At 43.0% G+C, this 15,298-nt stretch overlaps 1 protein-coding gene and 1 long non-coding RNA gene across 3 annotated transcripts in view; one reads left to right on the forward strand and one right to left on the reverse strand.

Annotated features, from left to right (window-relative positions):
• LOC133536148 (astrotactin-2-like) overlaps nucleotides 1-15,298 on the reverse strand; it is a 747,946-nt gene that overhangs the window by 678,211 nt on the left and 54,437 nt on the right. The window lies entirely within an intron of this gene.
• LOC133536150 (uncharacterized) lies at nucleotides 5,806-8,991 on the forward strand. The gene is made up of 4 exons (XR_009802391.1): nucleotides 5,806-7,402; nucleotides 7,461-7,511; nucleotides 7,590-7,760; nucleotides 8,003-8,991. It is a non-coding gene; the product is annotated as an uncharacterized LOC133536150 (long non-coding RNA).

Genomic DNA, 15,298 nt, shown 5'->3' on the forward strand with positions numbered 1-15,298 from the left:
TTTTGCCGTTATATGTATTTGTTCATGTTTAGTTCTGGACTCGGCCGATTCCTTGGGTTTGAGCACTTTCTCGTTTGTTTTAATCACCATGGCAACGTTATGTGCTCCTCCTCACGGGCTCCTGTCACACACCTGTTTCCAATTATTATTTGAGTTTATAAGCCTGCGTTATTCCTTAGTTCGTCCTCGGCTCATTGTTTGCTTTTCGCAACACGTCAAGGTTCGTATCTGGTATCATAGATTATTTTGTGCTAGTTCCGCCTTAGCTTCACGTGCGTTCGGCACGTCGTTTAGTTTTACTTCTGTTTCCCGCTAAGTTTTAGCATTAGCTTCCCGTGCGTTGGCACGCGCTTTGTTTTTCCCTTTTTGCACCAATGTTCTTTTGTTTTATTATATTAAAATGTATTCTTACCTGCAATCCCGCTGACTGGTCATGTGTGTACATCCTCGAAGTGGCAACTCCGCGCAGCAAGTGCGCCGCAAGGCGTGACAAACAAGCTGCTTTGCTTCTTCTGCCTCTGTCTCAGCACCCAGCATTGTCCCGCCCACACAACCATCTGATTGGTTACATATATACCAGTAACAGCCAATCAGCAGAGCGTATTCAGAGCGCTTGTAGTAAATACTTCAGCGTTGAGCAGATAGGTATTTAGCAGGTGAGCATAAGACAGCGTACTCTCACCAAATGATAATAAACACATCCCAGTCAATTAATAATAACATCACTATGAGCCCATTGACCTTCTAGAAACTTAAACTGCAGCTCAGCTCGCTCGCAGTTCTGGCTTGAGGTGAAGGCTAATTAGCTTTTAGCGTTAAGTTAGCTCATTTTGCGGTGTGAGTGTGTGTGTGTGTGTGTTACGGACAGAAAAGCTTTGAATGGCAGGGTCCCTGCTATTACATGTTGATAAAAATAAAACATTTACATAATAAAAATCAACTACAGGCTTCCCAAATGCTGCGATAAATTAAGCATGATGAGTTGACTTGAAACTGTTTAATGTTGCACTTTCATTTAGAAGAAACATTTTGTCATTTTATTTAATCCGAGCAACAATTTTCAGGCAGTTTGATGTTGATTGACGTGGGCAGAATTATTATACTGTTCCCAATGTTAAAAGCGTAAAGCCATTGTTTACAAATGTGGTAAATATTTTGTTGTTTTCTTACTGTACCGAAAATGAACCGAACCGTGACCTCTAAACCGATGTACGTACCGAACCGAAATGTTTGTGTACCGTTACACCCCTACCCTACACACACAAAAATGTTGGGTATTTCAAAATGGCCAATCCCTTGAACATAAAGGTCAATAAAATGTTGCAAATCCACTGCTTCACCTTTTAACCAGACTAAAGATGCCTCCCCGAGCTGTGACCTCAGGAGGAAACGCTCGGCTGTGTTCTACTTCTCAGGGTAATTGCAGACGGATCAGAGCTAATCCAGCGCCAGACAGAACTACCTGAGAAAAAAATGCAGGATGCGTCTTGAAAGAAGGAGCTGATCTGTCATACCAATGAGGACGCGGCGCTAAGGCCTGGATTCAGTTTTTACCGATGGTGCTTGAAAAGATGGTGTAGGTAATGTGATGATGACATGGAAACTTGTATCAATTTGACAATCTTGCAGAGCGCAGCTTGAAATCCAAGCCTCACATTGAGTCGACAAAAAAAAAAAAAAATGTAATACTATATATCATGTGGGCTTGCAGTTTTGGCAGTCCCTTAAAAACTACGATTCCCAGCACAATGCAGCCATTATCCACGACAGGATGCCTCCCTTTCATATCTCACAGACTACACACGGCGAGGAAAATGTCTAGAAGAAAATGGGACAATATTACCCAAGGACTAATGGGCAGCCAACAAAGAAGACTTAGAGCGCGTGTCCTTCTGCAGATAAATCCGACACAGACAAACGTGGGAATACAAAAAAAAAAACAAGACAATGAACCGTAGGAGGTGAATATTGTTTATCGCAGAAAGCAGAAATGGGAGAGATTGCACATCAGGGATGCGCAAGAGTTGGAACGCTTCCAAGGTGCAGAGTGAATTCTGGCGGGAATCAAATTTTATGGGTCTTAAACGTCTTTGTGATCAGCTTATATGAACAAAGACGACTCTCTTGTCCCTTATTCCCCTCAAGAATGCGTTGATCGTATGCAATTATACACCAATGTGATTTTGGTAATTAGTCTGGAATATTCAGCAGAATTACCACCATGGCGGAGGTGGTGACTCTTGCAAGATTATCCTCAGATGATTGTACAGTGCAAGTGAGAACCTTGTATGATCCTGGGCAAGAGCAACATTTTATGGAAAAATAGAACCCTCAGCAATTATGTACAGCAGTGGTTCTCAAATGGGGGCACGCGTTCCCCTGGGGGTATTTGAAGGTATGCCAAGTGGTACGTTGAGATTTTTTTAAAATGTTATAAAAATAGCAACAATTCAAAAATCCTTTTTTCAATCAATCAATAAAGCAATGTTTACTTATATAGCCCTAAATCACTAGTGTCTCAAAGGGCTGCACAAACCACAACACAAACCACTACGACATCCTCGGTAGGCTCACATAAGGGCAAGGAAAGTCCATCCATCCATCCATCCATCATCTTCCGCTTATCCGAGGTCGGGCCAGGGGGGCAACAGCCTAAGCAGGGAAACCCAGACTTCCCTCTCCCCAGCCACTTCGTCTAGCTCTTCCCAGGGGATCCCGAGGCGTTCCCAGGCCAGCCAGGAGACATAGTCTTCCCAACGTGTCCTGGGTCTTCCCCGTGGCCTCCTACCGGTTGGACGTGCCCTAAACACCTCCCTAGGGAGGCGTTCGGGTGGCATCCTGACCAGATGCCCGAACCACCTCATCTGGCTCCTCTCGATGTGAAGGAGCAGCGGCTTTACTTTGAGTTCCTCCCGGATGGCAGAGCTTCTCACCCTATCTCTAAGGGAGAGCCCCGCCACACGGCGGAGGAAACTCATTTCGGCCGCTTGTACCCGTGATCTTATCCTTTCGGTCATGACCCAAAGCTCATGACCATAGGTGAGGATGGGAACGTAGATCGACCAGTAAATTGAGAGCTTTGACTTCCGGCTCAGCTCCTTCTTTATCACAACGGATCGGTATAACGTCCGCATTACTGAAGACGCCGCACCGATCCGCCTGTCGATCTCACGATCCACTCTTCCCTCACTCGTGAACAAGACTCCTAGGTACTTGAACTCCTCCACTTGGGGCAGGGTCTCCTCCCCAACCCGGAGATGGTATTCCACCCTTTTCCGGGCGAGAACCATGGACTCGGACTTGGAGGTGCTGATTCTCATTCCGGTCGCTTCACACTCGGCTGCGAACCGATCCAGCGAGAGCTGAAGATCCCGGTCAGATGAAGCCATCAGGACCACATCATCTGCAAAAAGCAGAGACCTAATCCTGCGGTGACCAAACCGGAACCCCTCAACGCCTTGACTGCGCCTAGAAATTCTGTCCATAAAAGTTATGAACAAAATCGGTGACAAAAGACAGCCTTGGCGGAGTCCAACCCTCACTGGAAATGTGTTCGACGCAAGGAAAGTCCATCAGTGCTAAATATTATAAACTTATCACTTTCCTCGAGCACTGTTACCCTAGCATTCAAAAAAGCGGTTATTCATCCTCTTCTTAAAATACCTAACCTCGATCCTGACCTCATGGTAAACTACCACCTTCCCTTTATTTCAAAAATCCTCGAAAAAAATTGTTGCGGAGCAGTTAAATGAACACTTAGCGTTTAACCTTTCAATCCGGTTTCAGGGCAAATCACTCTACCGAGACAGCCCTCGCAAAAATGACTAATGATCTATTGCTAACGATGGATTCTGATGCGTCATCTATGTTGCTGCTCCTCGATCTTAGCGCTGCTTTCGATACCGTCGATCATAATATTTTATTAGAACGTATCAAAACACGAATAAGTATGTCAGACTCAGCCCTGTCTTAGTTTAACTCTTATCTTACTGATAGGATGCTATTCATCTCCCATAACAATGTGACCTCGGACTACGTTAAGGTAACTTGTATACTTCAACAAAATATGAAAGCAAGTTCATAAACTGTGAAAAGAAATGCAACAATGAAATATTCAGTGTCGACAGCTAGATTTTTTTGTGGACATGTTCCATAAATATTGATGTTAAAGATTTCTTTTTTTAAGTTCATGAATCCAGATGGATCTCTATTACAATCCCCAAAGAGGGCACTTTAAGTTGATGATTACTTCTATGTGTAGAAATCTTTATTTATAATTGAATCACTTGTATTTTTCAACAACTTTTTAGTTGTTTCTACAACTTTTTTTCCAAATAGTTCAAGAAAGACCACTACAAATGAGCAATATTTTTGCACTGTTTTACAATTTAATAAATCAGAAACTGACGACATAGTGCTGTATTTTACTTCTTTAACTCTTTTTTTCAACAATAAATGCTTTGCTCTGATTAGGGGGTACTTGAATTAAAACATTTTTCACAGGGGGGTACATCACTGAAAAAAGGTTGAGAACCACTGATGTACAGTACCGATCAAAAGTTATGTGTACTGTTTCAGTGTTGGCGCAAGGAATTTTCTAAGTGGGGTCTCAGGGACCCCATCAAGTAGGGGTGTAACGGTACACAAAAATGTTGGTTCGGTACATACCTCGGTTCAGAGGCCACGGTTCGGTTCATTTTCGGTACAGTAAGAAAACAAAATATAAATTTTTTGGTTATTTATTTAACAAATTTAGTAAATCTTCCACCAAAAATATTTTTCTTGGTAGAATATTTGATGTGGAGTAGTCGGAAACTTGGATAGGTCACTAATTCATAATAACATTGATTTTGATTCAACATTATGTTTTGAGCAATGACAGTTTAAAAGAAAGAAAAAACTGCTTTGTTTTATTAGTCAACATTGCAATTTTTTTAAATTACATTTAGCCTTTAAGCTTTTTTATTTCAGTTTTGTTTATTTTAATAGTATTTATAGAATGTTCCGTGGGCCTTTAAAACATTAGCTGTGGGCCGCAGATGGCCTCCGGGGCACACTTGTGACACCCCTGCTATAGATAATAAAATATAAAATCTGATAAATCTATGGGTAAAAAGCAGAGCCTGGCGACGCATGCGCGTTTATCATAACTCTCTCTGTCTCTGTCTCTGCACCTCCCTCACGAATGCTGCTGCGCGTACAATTTTTTATTTTCTTTTTAACCCCTTCTTAACCCTGAACGTACATTGAAAATACACGCAACTCTAACGTAAAATGCCGGACATTTGAGACATTTAAGAAACTCCACCCGGACAGCCCCGCAAAAGAGGACATATCCGGTGAAAAGAGGAGGTATGGTTAGTCTATCCTAGCCCGGTCGCTGGTAGCTAGCATGCTGTGTGTGTTTTTTTTTTTTGATTGATTGAAACTTTTATTAGTAGATTGCACAGTACAGTACATATCCCGTACAAGTGACCACTAAATGGTAACACCCGAATACGTTTTTCAACTTGTTTAAGTCGGGGTCCACGTTAATCAATTCATGGTACCTCAATGTGCATCAGAGAATTTAAGTCCCTACCTTTAGTCAAAAGTGATTTATGACCCCCCATAAAACAATGATTTATGACCCTCAAGGTCAAAGGTCAATGATTTATGAGGGGTCAAGTTCAAAGGTTAATGATTTATGAGGGGTCAAGGTTAAAGGTCAAAGTCAAAGGTCAAAGTCAAAGGTCAGGTTCAAATGTCAAGGCCAAGTGGGTGTGGCTTACCCGGAAGAGGGTGGAGTTAAGACCTGCGGTGGGAGTGGTTAAACCAGGAAGAGTTAAGACCTGCGGTGGGAGTGGTTAAACCAGGAAGAGTTAAGACCTGCGGTGGGAGTGGTTAAACCAGGAAGAGGGTGGAGTTAAGACCTGACAGGGAACAGAGGAGGGATCAGTTTTTTTTAAGAAAGCAATGTCATCTGAGCAGCATGTGACCATATATTTGATAGTTTAAATGTTTACGATCGTTTGAAACAACTTCCAGATTTCGATGTATTGATGGTTGGGAATGTTACGTGTGGAGATGTGGACACGCACGCACTTCACACACACACACACACACACACACACACACACACACACACACACACACGCAGAGGAGGTGGAGCTTTATACGTTAGCGTAAAGACTTTGTTCGATTCGGTCATGATTAGTGAAACGCCTGTTTCGATTTATAAAAATAATAAAACTTACATTGACGCTCCGCAAAAAAGTCGAGTGTTTCTAAATCGTATTCAGATGCCGCCGACCGAATCTTTGCGTGAGAAATGGGATTTGGAAGCGTACGGGATGGAGGGATCTTTTGGATTTGTATTCAGATACGAAATGGGTGATATCTGCTTATTTCAGCTAAAAGAAAGAAGAGACGGAAGCCCTTTCTCGATATTTTCATCGTTATCTACCGTGGATTGGGAAGTTTTTGGTGGACACGCACACACGCACACACACGCACACACACACACACTTCACACACACACACACACACACACACACACACACACGCACGCACGCACGCACGCACACACGCACACACACACACACACACACACACACACACACACACACACACACACACACACACATTCGTACGCACTGAAACAACTTCCGTACCTCACGAAAACATATTTAAACAGATGGAAAAAAACTATCGCAGAACACAGTGTCACGTAGCAACTGGTCTTTACGGTCGTTTGAATCAACAGGTCAGTTTGGGGGACAAAAGGAGGGTTCAGTTTTTACTGACTTCCCATCTGACAGTTTAAATGTTTATGACCGTTTGAATCAACAGGTCAGTTTGGGGTACAAAGGAGGGTTCAGTTTTTATGGGAGCTTGAGAATTTCGTATGAATAGCAACTGGCCACCCATTTGACCGTTTAAATGTTTACGATTGTCTGAAACAACTTCCATACCTCACGAAAACATATTTAAACAGATGGAAAACTAGAGCAGAACACAGTGTAACCGCGATTTGCAAAATGAAAGGTAATTTCTTTTTTTTTTTTTTCATTCCTTGTAACACGTCTGTTTAATGTTACTATAATAAGTATTTATTCGAACTAAAAACAGTCGAACATCGAGTTGAAATTCACCCACCACCAAGGGATCTCCTAACAGAGTCTCCAATCCTTTTGTGTAAGTACCGATTTTTTTTTTTTTTTTACTGTATTCATTTCATTACCTCCGTTTTTACCACATTATTAGACAATGGTTTAACTCCGTTTAAGCATTTAAACGTTAAAAGCATTGCACGTGTACGACGATGTAATACCTTTTTTTTTTTTAACAGCCGATGACGATGAAGTGAAAGACGAAGAACTTTGTTTGATCGATCTTACAAAGTTGGAAGATGATTATCGAGGTGTGTTTAAACCTTCGAATTATTTAATATTGTGTGTATTCATTATTTTGTTTTATAGAGGATTCGCCGGAAGAGACCAACGCGATCCCTTTAACCCAATCGCAGTCTGGTGAGTCAAATAATTCTCATTTTTACAAGAAAAAAAACATGCGGTATACGATACATATATACATATATTTACTTACAGATTTTCCGTTTACATCTCTTGCTCACTGGTCTCCCTTAACGCTGGAGGGTCCGTCAACGGCCATTCCAGGCAGAGGAGAAGGCTTGATTGCGCCAAAGACTCCAGACATTGAATCCTTGCTCCGTGGGGAAATCATCGAAAACGACGGTGAATGTCCAACAGGCACCCGCTGTAAGTTTTTCTCGTTTTCTGTAAGCTTTTTAAGATTCTCAGGAGCTTTAAAGAGCTCCTCTCATTCCAATGTCTTTCGCTCAAATGAATTTCGCGCCTAAGGGGAATGGGCGGGGACTGATTCCGGAGGTGGGCGGTTGTTTCCGGCTATGCTTGCATGAGTGGAGATGACAGCGCCACATGTGGTTAAAGCCGGTATATATTAATTTTTTTTTTTTTTTTTTTTTTTTTTTTTTCCACAGGCAACAAACGCAGGAGGAAGCGTAGATGCGCCCGCCAGCTCGACAAACATGATAGAAACAGAAGAAGGCTGAAACAGTACTATCGTATACTGGCTCGCACTCTCATGAAGATGGCAGACATGATTTGATACATACTGGTTTGTTATATCTGTTCCATTCGAATTATTTTTTCTTTTTTTCTTTAGAGAAATATAATGGGTGTAGTTCCATCTGAATTAGATGTAGTTATTGAAGAAGATGAAGACGTTTGTAATCATCATTTAGATCCAAACAACCAGATAGAATGGGAACCAAACAATGATCCGTCTTTGCAAGATGATATTAATGTGTTAAATTCAAACACAAACACACAAGCCTCTACACAGCATCACGAGGTGTTGGGAGGGGCGACGCCCTCGGGGGAATGTTTGGATTTTTCGGAGGTGGTGGGGGTCATGCAGAACCTACCGTCAACGGCTGACCAATCAATTTCAAATGAGACCCAGAGGGGTGATGGGGTAAATGTCTTGAGGAGGGAAACATTCAACAATATACAACTATCCAGCGTTTTAACTTTTCCTCAAAACAACGATGTAACAGATTACGCCACATTTTACCGCGGAGTCTTGGGGAGCCTTAAAAAGCTGACACAGATGGTAACTAAGGAAGCTAGACCCGGCGATATCATTCAATTGGAGTTATCCGGTGAAAGTGCAAATCAACACACTTCATTTACATTTCGAAACGATGCCGGGGCTGTGATGAATGCTTTTCAAGATGTGTTAGATCTGTTGGTACAATCAAACGTTGAAATATTGAACGATGAAGAAATACAGGTGATGGTCCAGGTGATACATAACCCTCGAGGTGGTGTAAGAAGAAAAATCGAAACCCTTTTGGAACATGAAATCCACAGAAAAAAAGCTCGTTATCTTTACAATCCATTAAACTCGAATAATCAACTATGTTTTGCCATTAGCCTAGCAAGTCTGTTACATCCTGAATTTACAGATAGCCATGCTGTGGCGGAGGCTGAAAAAATACAGACAAAAGCGGGCTTAGACGAACAGACTTCCGTCACTTTCAGTCATATTCGTGAATTTGAAAAAGTGGTACGTCGTAAAATTGTCATACTGTTCAGAGAAGAGGGCCAACGACCCCTCTCACGGTTCGAGACGGATTACCCAAAATCAGAAAATCCGTTGTATCTGTATTTATCTCAGAATCATTACAGCGGTATCATTAACATTAAAGGTTTTTTGTCAAAACCGCACGTTTGTCACTACTGTTACCAAGGGTACGACAAACCCGACAGACACAAATGCGACGGCTATTGCTTGGTCTGTACACAAAACGGGTGTGTAAAAATAGAGGGGAAAACTGTGCTTTGCAGGGATTGCAACATGTGGTGTCGTTCTCCTGCATGTCTCCTCAGACACAGGGTAAAACACCGGGTTATGGAAAAACTCGTCAGCAACTGCGATCGGCGAAAGAAATGCCTTAAATGCAACCTATTTTACGATGTACCTGTGGCTACAGGTATCGCTAAACACACGTGCCCTAAGTTAAAATGTCAAATATGTAAAGAAGAGCTACCTCGCAGTGACTCAGAGACACCTGAAACACGACATCTTTGCTATATACAACCCCAACCACGTGAAGTAAACCACAATGATAATATCATATTCTATGATTTTGAGACGTTTGTCGATGACAATCACACTCACATTCCCTTTCTAGTCTGTACCAAGACGCTGCAAGGAGAAGAGTGGTGTGCTTTTGGACTGGATTGTGTTACAGTTTTCCTCAATCATTTCAGGAAACCTCGTTATCTTAAATCTACATTTATAGCCCACAATTCGAGAGGATTTGACGGTTACTTGATTCTGAGAGGCATGGTACGGCTGGGTATAGCACCCTTAATTATCATGCAGGGGAGTAAAGTTCTCTGTTTTAAAGACCCTGATTTTTTGCAAAAATACATTGACTCGCTTTCCTTCCTTACCATGCCGCTTAGCGCTATGCCAAAAGCGTTAGGACTCGGTGATTGCTGGTCCAAGGGGTATTTTCCTCACAAATTTAGTTCGGAGGAACATTTAAATTATGTCGGAAAATACCCCGCAATCAGCAATTACGGTGTAGAACGCATGACACCTGTTGAACGCACCAAGTTTGAGACGTGGTATCAAAATGAGAAAAGCGAGGTCTTTGATTTTCAAAAACAAGCGGTACACTACTGTAAAAACGACGTCAATGTTCTTCGTGAGGGTTGCATCAAATTTAGAGCCGAGTTTACGAGCGAGACGGGTGTTGACCCCTTCTCCCGTATCACCATAGCCTCGGCCTGCATGAAGGTGTTTGTGACTAATTTCCTCGAGCCGCGTTCTCTAGCCATACCTTCCCCGGATAACTACCGAGGGTTGTGTAAAAAATACTCACACACCAGCATCCAATGGTTAGAATGGGAGTCGCATCGTCGTGGTATTTTCATTCAGCATGCTTTAAACAAAGGCGAAAAACAGATGGGGGCATACTTTGTGGATGGGTTTGCTATAATCGGTGGCAAACCATTCGTCTGGGAATTTCAGGGGTGTTTTTATCACGGATGCCCGACGTGTTTCGAACCCGGTGCTGTATGCCCTTTGACAAACACACCGTTCGAGGAGTTGCACAAGGCTACCGAGAAAAAAATGAAAGCGTTAAAGCGTGACCACAAGGTCAACATCATCGTCATCAGAGAGCACGAGTGGAATGAAATGAAAAAATCAAATCCTAGGGTAATAGACTTTCTCAAAACACGCAATTACCCCGCACCTCTCATGCCTCGAGACGCTCTTTATGGAGGTAGGACAAGCGCCTTTTGCTTGAGGCACACGGCGGGTGAGAACCAGCGTGTATTGTATGAGGATGTCACCTCTCTCTACCCGTACGTCAACAGCGCATTTCCTTACCCCCTGGGTCATCCTGTCATCATCCACACGGATTTTGACGATGTTGGAAACTATTTCGGTCTGGTCAGAGCCGTTGTTCACCCTCCTCGAGGTCTCTATTTCCCTGTGCTACCCTACAGAACGGTCAAGGGTAAACTAGTGTTTACACTTTGCCGCACATGCGCAGAAAACAATAACCAGCAGGAACCCTGCGAACATGATGAGGAAGGAAGGGCATTGACGGGAGTCTGGGTCACGCTCGAATTCAACAAAGCTTTACAGTTGGGATACAGAGTCGGTAAGATTACGGAGGTGTGGCACTTTGAAGAACGGAGCGAAACCGTTTTTACGGGTTATGTTCAAACTTTCCTAAAGGGTAAGCAAGAAGCTTCAGGGTATCCCAAAGAAGCCGTCGATGCAGAAAGCAGGGAAAAGTACATTCGTGAATATCGTGAAAATCAGGGAATACAGCTGGATGCTGAAAAAATCGACCCCAACCCTGCCAAGAGACAAATGTCAAAACTCTGTTTAAACAGCCTTTGGGGAAAGTTTGCGGAGAGGTGCAATAGAACTCAGACCACCTTGGTGAGAAAAAGTGAAGTATTTTTCGACTTTGTATTTTCAGGAAAATATCAGGTTGAATATTTTTCCTTTCTCAACGAGCAAATTGCTATGGTGCAATGGCAATACAGTAAAAACAGCATGGTGCTTCCCGGTAACACAAATAATGTATTTGTCGCTGCTTTTACCACCGCTTACGCACGTTTGAAAATGTACGGTTACCTAGAGGGGTTGCAAGAGAGAGTTCTTTACACAGACACCGATAGTTTAATCTACACGGTAAACGAGGGGGAAGTTTCTCTGGAGACGGGGTCCTATCTAGGCGATTTGACGGATGAGTTGGGAGGAGACAGCATTCACGAATTCGTCTCCGCCGGTCCAAAGAGTTATGCCTACCAAACCCTGCAGGGTAAAAAAACTGTGCTGCGTGCCAAAGGAATCACTCAAACCCGCGAGTGTTGTGAGAGGGTCAACTTTGACAGCGTTAAAGATTTGGTGGAGGGCTATCTGGAGGAAGACAAAACAGGTGCGATCTACACCCCTCATCACCAAATTGTTCGTGATAAAAGGGGGTTCCTTTTAAATAACTCGTCTTTCGAAAAAAAGTTTCGAGTGGTGTATGACAAAAGACGTCTCTTTCCCGACGGGAAAACTTTACCTTTCGGGTATTAGGGAGGAAATGGAAAAAATGGAACGAGTAGACTTTGATCCCAGATTTCATACACCTTTTTCATGCCTGGTTGTAGGACCTAGTGGTTGCGGAAAGACTTTTTTTGTAAAATGTGTATTGGAAAATTGTGAACACGTCATGAATTCTGTACCCGACAACATTGTGTGGATTTATACATCTTTCCAACCCATGTATGCTGAATTAAAAAAGATGAATAAAAAAATAAAATTTGTTGAAGGACTGCCTGATTCCTTTGAAGATGAAAACTTGTTTCCGGACGATCAGACCCATTTGGTGATTTTGGACGATGTTATTTTTCAAGCCTCAAATCACCCCGAAGTGGTTAAAATTTTCACGCAGTATAGACATCATAGAAATATGAGCGTTATGATGCTGACCCAGAATGTTTTTCATCAGGGAAAATTTTCACGCACCATTAGCTTAAACTGTAATTATATGATACTGTTTAAGAATCCGCGGGACAGATTGCAGATTAACGTGTTGGCACAGCAAATGTTCCCCGCACAAAAAAGTTTTTTCTTGGAAAGTTTTGCGGATGCTACTTTGGATGCTCATGGCTATTTATTGGTCGACCTGACACCTTTCTGTCCAGAACAATACAGAGTGAGGTCGGGCGTGCTTCCGCACCAGTGGCCCGTTGTCTACGTGCCAAAAACATAATGTCAAAGCGTGTAAAGAGGAACGGTCCCATGTTAAAAGCTCTGTACCATGCCACACCACAAAAACGTCGAGATATTCTGAGTCACGGCTCACCAGACTTTATCCAGACGCTGTGTGAAATTGCTTTAAACATTCTGAAGGGTAATGTGCCCTTATCACCGTCTCAATTTGCTCAGCTTAAAAAACAAAAGAAAATCATCCGACTGCTGGCTGATAAAAGGACTGGACTGAAACGCAAACGCCAGACTCTGATGAAACAGTCGGGCGGTTTTCTTCTACCCTTACTGGCCACCGTCGTACCGTTTATAGGGAATCTTATCGGTGGATTGAGCGGAAAAGGTTGAAGATGAAAAAGGCTCAAAAATTGTTTCTCCTATCCCCCCAACAATTAAATCGTCTGACTCGCCCGGAGCCGACCATCAGAGACTCGGCGGAGGATGATCTAGATGTTAAAATGAGAGCCGTCTTAAACGAACCCGGAATGAATCCTCATGAAAGAATAAAAATATACGATACCCTGCTGCAGAGATATCTCGGCCTGTTGAAGCAGGGGCAACGGGAGGAGAAAAGGATGACTCTGACTTTACACAAGGATTTGCGGGGTGAACCATGGAATGACTCTGAGGATAAACCGGAGGATAAACCAGAGGATAAACCGATGGATAAACCGGAGGATAAACCTCGGAATACTGGCGGGGGGTCAAAGGATGTCACGATGATCGAAGTTCTGAAAATCCTCCCCCGACGCGACCGTAACAACGCCGAGTACATTATGAAAAAATTATCCGAGAATGATAAGGGGTGGACCTCTAAAGGAGAGTTTGTTCAAAACGGTACACCGGTGCAGGGATCTCATATGATCGATTTACTGAAACACCTGATGCAACGGTCCAAAAATCCACAGACCCGCACGCCTGAGGGTTGGAGAAAATTTTTAACAGCGTTGACGGAGCTAAATGTCCCCACATCAACCATTCATAACCCCAGAGCACGAGATCAATACAGACGTCTGAAAGCGGATGGAGAGTTTGAATCAGAATGGGTGGAAAAAGAAACATTTCTATCCCCCGAGAGGAAAAGAAGAGGTAGAAAAGTGACATTGTCCCCACATTGGTTAAACCTTGAATGAATGATGACAAAACTCTTGTTTCAATAAAATGTTTTTTTATTCATCAAACGCAGTGTGTACAGCATTTTCATTTCAACGGTTCAAAAAAGTTTCTAAACAACAGACGTCTTGTACGCCACAACGACTACTATTATTCTTATTCGTGCTAGTACAACATTGAATTTTTTTAACCAGGGTATATGCTTCAAGATCATTTTTTACTACATCATCTGTGTATAAAGACAAAACTTGTTCAAAAGACAGTCCGCAAAATCGATGGTGCAGATAATAAACGCAGTGTTGACCGCACACTGTGGACAAAGGGTGTTGAAGCTGTAGGTTGTGGTACAATATACGGTCAGAACGATTTTCCAAAAAGTTCAAGATGCTCCGAGGGTAGTAATCAAAATCGGGAGAAAATCCATAAGAATCAAAAAAAGTGGCGGTCCCATCTTCCTCCAGAGTCATCGATAACCAGTGCTCCCCCGGTCGATGTCCTTCGTGGGTGTTGACGATAAAGTAGGAGGGTGGGGTAAAGGAGCGAGTCAGTGAGGGGAGTTGGTCGGAGGCCCATACACCACAGAAAACATTCCCCAACACTCGTCGCAGAAGCTTCTCCAGTTGATGGTTATTCATCTCCGTCGTCAATAATAATCCACCAGCACTTGTCGTTTGGAATCAATTTCCAAAATAGAATCGTAACATGCGTAAACCACAAGAGTGACCGTGTTGGGTAAGGGTACTCTGAATCTCATTTCCAACCTCAAAGTGCCATTAGAAACCCGAGACAATGCGTCGCTGTCCTCTCCCGGATTGAGATTGAACACAAACAGCGAATAACCCCGTTCAAAATCTTGTCTGTTGATGCACAGAGGTAAATCTTTCATATGCCTCCCTGTAGCGGTAAACATGTTGTAAAACTCTCTGACCGAAGCCCCCTGGTTAAATTGCGGTTGGAAAGCTTTGGAGGGAATTTGTTTTCCCGCGTGACAGAGGGTGATGTATTCTGCGTTAAAATGCTGGAAATTAAAGGGTGAGAGATCTCTTCTTCCTGTGAAAGCTTCATGATTTACCATACCCAAAACAATGTATTTAGGCATCGTGCCCAAAAACAAATTTTCTTGGGTGCATACTCTGGAATTTTCAGGGATAGAGTAGGTTTTCACGCTGACCCGTGACAAAGGGTAGAGTGCGTTTCCTTTGAGTAAGGCCGAGGCGTGCCCCAATCGTACGGCCGGCGAAACGGTGACCTTTTTTGTGAAGAGAGAGGCACCCAGCACTTTCAGACGGAAAGTACCGTCCGCAGCCCCTGTGAGACAAAAGGCGTCGCTGGCACGCGTGAGTTTGATCCTCAGATCCACCGAGTT

The sequence above is a fragment of the Nerophis ophidion genome, linkage group LG17 (genome assembly GCF_033978795.1).
Source record: "Nerophis ophidion isolate RoL-2023_Sa linkage group LG17, RoL_Noph_v1.0, whole genome shotgun sequence".
Taxonomy (NCBI): Eukaryota; Metazoa; Chordata; class Actinopteri; order Syngnathiformes; family Syngnathidae; genus Nerophis; species Nerophis ophidion.